Source organism: Bubalus bubalis, chromosome 19, assembly GCF_019923935.1.
Source record: "Bubalus bubalis isolate 160015118507 breed Murrah chromosome 19, NDDB_SH_1, whole genome shotgun sequence".
Lineage (NCBI taxonomy): Eukaryota > Metazoa > Chordata > Mammalia > Artiodactyla > Bovidae > Bubalus > Bubalus bubalis.
The window spans coordinates 31,462,135-31,469,919 of NC_059175.1; the positions used below are offsets into that span (position 1 = coordinate 31,462,135).

A 7,785-nucleotide genomic window follows, 5' to 3' on the forward strand; every position below is an offset into this window, starting at 1 on the left:
CAAAGACCAAGATGTCCTCAGCTCTTTGATTAGGACGCCCCAAACGCTGGACATTTCCTCGTGGTTATCAGGCCCATGACAGCCATCCAGTTGAAGCACGTTCACAGTTGATGAAGTAAAATCAAGTCATAGTCAGGAATTAGGAAGTTCGTGAGATATGAACTGTCGTAGTCTTCCTAGGTATTGTATATATAAAACTGTATGTCATTATCCCGGTCCCTTTGACCCAGAGGGGCTCCACGGCCCCGGGAAAGCGCTCGTACGTACATAGCCATGACTTCGTCCTGTGTACCGCGGAAGTATGGGAGAGGTGACTTTAAATACCTGTCAATGCTAGGGAAAGCATCAACGCAGTATGTTTTCCTGGTATCGGGAAAAGCCACACGCAATCCTCACATCAGCGGCGAATGGAGAATTACAGCTGCACACTCATACCTGGAGGTCAGGTCTACCACTGGGTAGGAACTTCCAAAAGCTATGACCATACGAGATGATGTTCTCAGGACTTAACGCCATATTGGGCGCAGCGCCCGCCAGGTGGCGTCGGTATCAGTGTAGAGGGCTTGCCCAAGCTGATGCCGTAGCCCTAGTCGTGGTAGGAGATATTGCAGTTGATGCTCGAGCAGAGGCCGATGTATCAATAGAAGCTGCGCATCTGGCCCAGGCCCGCGGCATTGCGGTGGGAGAGAACAGCGTGCAGCGGCTGAAGGCGCCCAGCACAGGAACATGCAGCCTAGCCGCTTGTCCCTAGCGGTACGCTAGAAAACCTGAACGGCATTCAGCTCGCACCGGGAGCACCTCAAAGTGTGCGCTCTCGCTCTGGCGCAGGTTGCATGCTTCAGGCCCCGCGCCCTCCTCTGGCGGCTGCTGTGCGGCTGGGCCAGGGCGGTGGCGGCGACCGAGGCCAGGAAAGGTTGCCAGCATCGTGGTAGATGGGCTCAGGAGGGGGCAAGGCCAGTTTGATGGCTATGCAGCTCCGGCAGGCCCAGCAGCAGAAGAGCCAGCTCCGCCTTCCAGCGAGAAGCCCTGCATCCTGGGGTCTGGTTCAAGCATCCAGGCGGCCTCGAACCCGCGGCCGCCAGCACGGCAGGCAGGCAGACTGCGTCCGCAGCGAGGGCGAGCAGGGCGGCTGCGGCCAGCCCGCCTGGCGGCTGGACATGGAAGAGCTGGGAGGCGCAGTTGGCCTGGGCCGGCTTGGTGCTTCCAGCCCGGGGGGTCAGCGGTCGTCCCGGGGGGCGGGCAAGGCGCGGACAGCCGGGGTCCCTGAGCCGCGGACACAGCCCGCGGCAGCCCAGCCGGCTAGATCGCGGGATCCCTGCCTCCCTTCATGAGGACTAACCCTCAGACACTTCTGCTAGGTTCTCAGTCGCTGGAGAACACCTTGTAGCTGGGAGGAACAAAGGTCCCTTTTCTTCGGAGCTGAGCCGGCTGTCTCTCACTAGCCAACGGTTTGTTCAGACCACAGATACACAGTCTTTCCAACATAAGTCAAAAATTAAAAAGGCAATTAAGCTTGTTCACTCCAACCCCCCTTCCCCGTCCCAGTGTAGGGAATGTCAGTACTCACCTGGGACGCCAAGTCCCAAGGAAAACGGCTTGAGTGAAACTTTGGATGTCATTTAAACTTTAAATTTAAAGCAATGATGCCGGGATATCAGGAGAATTTACCCAAAAGATAAATACTGAAAAGGAATACCGAAAAGCCGGTTAAGCTCAAAGGGCAGGGCATGTGTCCGAGCACCTGTTCAGGGTACAGTCCAGATTTCCTCTGTTGGGTGTCTCTTGTATCCTGCCAACTATGCCAAGCAAATATTGACAGGAATTCAATTAACAATCAAGAAGCAAAAGAGAATTTGATTCAAGTCAAACTGTGGATTGTAACCCAGGAGATAGACCCTTAGAAGCTGTGAGAACAGTTCCTCCTATTAGCAGCCCAAGGCATAGTCATATACATTTTTGAGACAAAGGAGCTTACAAAATGACACTTTACATTAAGTTCACCAAAGATACATTGTCCGAGTAAACACAAAGCAAGCAGTATATCACTATGACCCACTATGCAGTTGGAAAAGAATGGTCATCTTTAAGAAGTTGCATTGCTAGGGTCACAAAAAGAGGGGAAAATATCTCTGCTGTGGAACAGGCATGCCCCTCTTTCAGGAGGTCTGGCTGGTGTGTATCACAGGATGCACACTAGGAGGCAAAGAGGAGGCTGAAAAGGGGAGCATGAAGGGAAAGAGAGTTTTATGTTAAATTTTATTGTCCTGCCTTGAAATAGAAATTTTATTTCCTCACAAATCATCAATAGTTGACCCATTTCCCAAAAAGGAACAAGATTGTATTTCTAGTTTTGTACCAATGGAACCCATCTTTGCATTTATTCCCTAAGGCCACAACATTGCCAGGCCATTTTTCAAAAAACAGAGAATCATGAGGTACCCCCTTTTTGAACAGAGTAGACTGAGTTACCAAGAAGCTTCCACAAAGGCCCCTCAACAGAATTGGAGAGCTCAACCAAAGGGAGAAGAGCTGAGACCTCAAATCAGTCAGAAATCAGTGAGCACAATGGGCTCCATGGGTACCTCTTGCAGTTACTCACCAGCTTCAGATTACTTCCTACCCTATTTTAACAACAAGAATTGTTAAAAGAAAATTCAGAGAGCTTTACTGCATATAAATATTTTATTGAAGAAGAAACAAACTTCTCAAAAGGGAAGATTTCAAATTCAAAACTAGTATGAAGCTCAGAGGCTTGATGTCTCAGGGCAGCTTCTAATGTGAACATGAGGAAACTGACCTTTACAATGCTTGGTTATTACACTCGGGGTTTCCAGGGAGCAGGGGACTGGTTAAAGTGATTATCCTACTTCGTTTTAAGAAGATAACAACAGTTAAAAAAAAATCACTTTCAAAGACATTTGTAAGAAATAGGCTGAGTTAAATTATCCCTGTGTTTTGAATAAACTCAATTTAGTTTTGCTTACGTGCCTTATTCAGTTTTCTCGATCAGGGGAGTTTTCACGGCAGGTCTATGCTTTATTTCTTTTTACCCGACCTTATTCATGCCATTTATCCCCTGCACCTCCGATCTTTCAATATTTCAAACTCTTTTGAAACTCGGTTCTCAGTTTCTAGTGGACAGTACCCTCAAAAAGCTCCAAAACTGACATGTGCCTTTGGACACAGCGTTGTGATCTGCGCTGTGCCAGCCTGCTGGGTGCCGCCACCCGTAGGTCTCTGGGGCAGCGTTTTGTCGATCGCCCTCGGGCGAGTGCACTGGGCCGGTGTTTTCTTAGTAGTTTCCACCAGAGCCGAGCTGGCCCTTTCTCTGGGTCGCAGCTTTGTAACAACGGAGTCACAGCACTCACGTCTACAACTGCGCACACGGAGTCCGGTCAGTGAAGGGAGGAGGAGTGTGGGATGCCAGACACTAGCCAAGGGAGACCAAGAGATTATAGGAGACGGCGCCCGGGAAGAGAATACAGATTTTCAATCACCAGTGAGTTCAATCCTCTGGAACTATTTTGGTCCCCGAGAAATTGCAGTAGGAGAACGATTCTAAGAAGACTTATAGTTAACATTCACCTAGCGTTTAGACGGTGCTGGACCTGATTCTAACTCGGCGCCCCACACCAGCCCGGGACAGGGAGTCTATACTCTAGTCAACTCCCCTTTTCTTTAGGGAGGTGAGGCGCCTGGCGTCGGGAAAGTCACTGAGAAACTCTGAGATCCTAGCGGTCAGCGGCCGAGAAACATCGGGTTTGGAAGAAGGAACGGTGCCGCCGCCAACAAGACACCCAGCGGGTAGCAGACTCTCCTTGTGTCCGAAAAATGGCAGCCCGTCTGTCTCCCAGAGAAAAATGTTAATAGATCCCCAGGTCGGGGCGAATCCCGGCGCCGCGACGCCGACCAGGCGGCACGAACCGAGCGGTGCTAGGGCCGAGACGTGACAGCACAGGGGACCTGGGGCCCACGCGAGGGAGAGAAGTTCCCTTTAGTGCCGGGAGGGTGGATGCCAAACAGAAAGCGCCGGCTTGGCGCTGCAGTCCGAAGTGCGGCTAAGAAACCCCCGGCTGGGCGGCTGGAACCGCCTGCAGCCTTGGCTCCCGGACCCTCCACTGGCGGCGCAAGATCCGGGTGTGCCCCAGAGAGTTACCGTTGAGCGCAGACAGACCCAGCGAGTCGGTGGAAAACTACATTTACATTATAACGATACAAATGAGAATAAGTCCTCAGGAGCAGAATCAAGTAAAAACAAAACAACACGATCGCACTGATTGCAGAGCAAACCACACCGAAAAAGAATGTCTGCAAGCCAACCGTTCAGAGAAGCTAACTCTACAAAGATCAGACAGCAGACACCGTGGATAGGTATAGTCTACTGCGATGGCCTGAGACCTGGGACCCTTTGCTGCAGTCCTGCAATGCTTGCACCTGGACAAAAATGTCTCCTCCAGAGGCACCAAGATACAAAGAAACTATAAGGGACTAAAAAGAACCGCGTGCCTGCCCATTTGGGGCAAATTCTGAACAAGGAGACACAAAGAGACCTAAAATCACACCTGCTACTTACACAGAGCGGAGAGCAAGAGTAGGGTACTGCGCATGCTCCTTGCCCACGACGCCCTCTAAGCGGTTGGTAAACCACCCAATCCACCAACCCCTGGGCACACCCCTATCCTCACCCCATATAAGGAACCAGCTGCCCCACCTCCTTGAGAAAGCCAGCTCTCAGCTCCCACTTTCTGCAGCAGGGGCCCCAGTAAAGACTTGCCTGAATTTCTCATCTAGCCTCTCTTCATTTTTTATTGATTAAAAAGGCCAATAACCCTGATAAGTAACACTACCATTAAATGGTTACTGTCACTCTTGCTAAATCAGTATTGGCCACCCTGAAAATCGCTGAGCGGGACACACTACAACTTGTAAGACTTGTGATTTGTACAAGAGTGAAATGGGAAGCAGAGGTTAATGTGAAACTTGCCAAATTGAAACCAGCTCTAAGAAAGTACATTGCTTCTGGCCACTCGCTCTGAGGATGGGGATGGCCGAGGGGCTGCAACCCTGAGAAAGTGCCGACTGGGCTCTAATGGCAAGTTCTGAGAAAACTCCGGTCCAGTGTACTGGCCAGGGCCGCAACCTCCAAAACTCTGACACAGAGCCTCTAATGGGGCCAGTGCAGGGACCCAGCCAGGTCGGTACAGTTCAGCGGCATTGTGTTCAAAGGTAACTATTCATTTGGGAGCTTTCAAGGCACTAAAAAGAGCGGACACTGAGAAATGAGGGCTGCTAACTCAATGGCAACCCACTCCAGTATTCTTGCCTGGAGAATCCCAGGGACGGGGGAGCCTGGTGGGCTGTCGTCTGTGGGGTGGCACAGAGTTGGACACGAGTGAAGCGACTTAGCAGCAGCAGCAGCAGCAACTCTCAGGAAAGATGAGAGTTGCAGGGAATAAAATGAGATGAATGAAGTGGGGTGAAAGGAAATAAAATATAGATAAGGCTTGAAAATCCCCCTAGGGGACATAACGGGTTTGGGCCACTAAACAAAACTAAGGGTTTCCCAGGTGACTCAGTGGTAAAGAATCCACCTGCCAATGGAGGAGACATAGGTTCAATCCTTGGGTTGGGAAGATCCCTTGGAGTAGGAAATGGCAACCCACTCCAGTATCCTTGCCTGGACAATCCCATAGATGGAGAAGCCTGGCAGGCTACAGTCCATGATGTCGCAGAGTCCTGTTGGACTGAGCGACTGAGAGTGCGCGCGCGCACACACACACACACACTGCCACTAAGGGCTACAATCGCACGAGGCTAATCTCATCGTTCCACCACCGTCCAAGGGCATTAGGCAGACACTAGCTTTGCGAGGTCCCACAAAGCGACCACATAGGGGAGGGATCGGCCCGCCGGGCCCATACTTTGGCTTTGGAGCTTCGGCGGCACCGCAAACCAGGAACCGCCAGCCAGAACTTGCTGTTCTGAAACCGGAATTTACGACTGAAAACTCGCAGGCCGCAATGAAAGGCGACTTGCTACCCTAAGGAATCCCTCCAGCCCGGCTTGCTCAGACTAAAAAATCCCGAGGGCAAGGTTAAAGCCTGAATTTCTACGACTGAGAAATCGCAGGCGCTGGTCCTGAATGGCGACTCGCTTTGCTCAAGAAATGATGCTGACTAGCTCTTTCTCCAGCCGCGATTCGCAAAATACTGGCGCCGGCGCCGCAACTTGCGCTGGCTCCAAGCAACGCGGCCGGGGAGCAAGGAACCGCGCAGGGACGCAGGAGGAGCACCGAGGCCACCGAGAAAATGACTGCATGCAAACGTGTTCTGTGATAGAAAGGCTTCGGGCTCAGTACAACCAGACAAAGTGCCACGGGTAACAGGGGTGGGGGAAGGTGTCCTGGGAGAAATTAGGGGTTCGATTGTGGAGAGCTTTCCCACGCCCTGCGCTGCGGTCGAACTGGATGGTGAGTTCTGTGTCGCACGGCGGTTTCTGGGCAACTTACTGCTTTTACCAAAGGAAATATCCCCGGGCTGCTCAAGTAGCTGTGCTGCTGGCGAGAAAGCGGGGAGAGTGGAGAAGGTTTGGGGCACGTTCGGAAACACTTTGGTTGCAAGGATAAACCGCCCTTCTGGTGCGCCAATCACAGACTCAGAAAACGACATCCTGGGACGCTTAAAAGTACTGAGAAAGAGCGACTGCACACTGCTGCCGGCCAGCGAGCAACCTCGGGATCATCCTTTTACATGATTTAAAAAATTGTGGTTATATCAGCATGATCCAAAACTACACAGCCCTAAAAATAAATGGTTGTGCTTAGTCTCGCGTATTCGACTCTGCGACGCCACGGACTGTAGCCTGCCAGGCCTGGAGATTCCCCAGAGGACTTCTGTCCATGGGGATTCTCCAGGCAAAAGCACTGGAGTGGGTTGCCATGCCCTCCTCTAGGGGATCTTCCAAACCCAGGGCTCAAACCCAGGTCTCCCGCATTACAGGAGGATTCTTTACCGCCTGAGCCACCAGGAAAGCACAGAAGAAATAAATGGAAGGTATGATTTTGAAAAGCTGTCCCAGAGGCTGAAGGTATACTAAGGGGACTGAACACTGGGCAGGCAGTGACTATAACAACAGGACTTTGAATTCAAGGAGATGGTTTTAACGAAGTTAGGGGAAAAAACACTGAGGTCACTGGCTCAGAGAAGACAGAAATCCAGGTCCTTACCCTGTGGGCACCCTCTGACCTCCTGCAATGGAGTTTTGTGGCTTTTCTGGGTATTCAGCTTCTCTGGGGCTGCAGTGGGACCAGGCAGGAACCCAAGTGTCAACTCCCAGGCAGGCCTTTTTGGAAGCTTCCCAACTATTCATAGCACAGAATTAGCATCTGAGCTCTCATTATTTCTCTCCCACACAGTATGCTCCCAGAAGCAGAGCACTCCCCTGAGGCTCTGCCCAGCCCCTGGAGGTTGTCCAGACACAGGCTTCTACTCAGTGAAGGGAGCTGTAGCCAGGTTCCTACCTCTTGCTTGCAGACAACCTTTGCAGCAAGACAGGTGAAGTGCCAAACCTTCACTCTCCTATAGGATGAAGCAGCATGTCCCCACATAGAGAGAGAAGAGCAGGAAACAGAAGTCCTCAAGCCTAGGGCCTCTAAGGCATCAGAAACAAGGTGCTAAAACATGGATGTGGTAGCTTACATTGCACATTGCTTCAGGATGCCAGGACTGGTGAGAAGAAATATCTAAATATGCCCTTCTTGAATGCCACCCAATGAAACTAAGTTGA

General features: G+C 51.3%; 1 pseudogene; it reads right to left on the reverse strand.

Annotated features, from left to right (window-relative positions):
• LOC112580621 lies at positions 1 to 1,667 on the reverse strand (annotated as a pseudogene).
• Between the last annotated feature and the right edge of the window lie 6,118 nt (positions 1,668 to 7,785).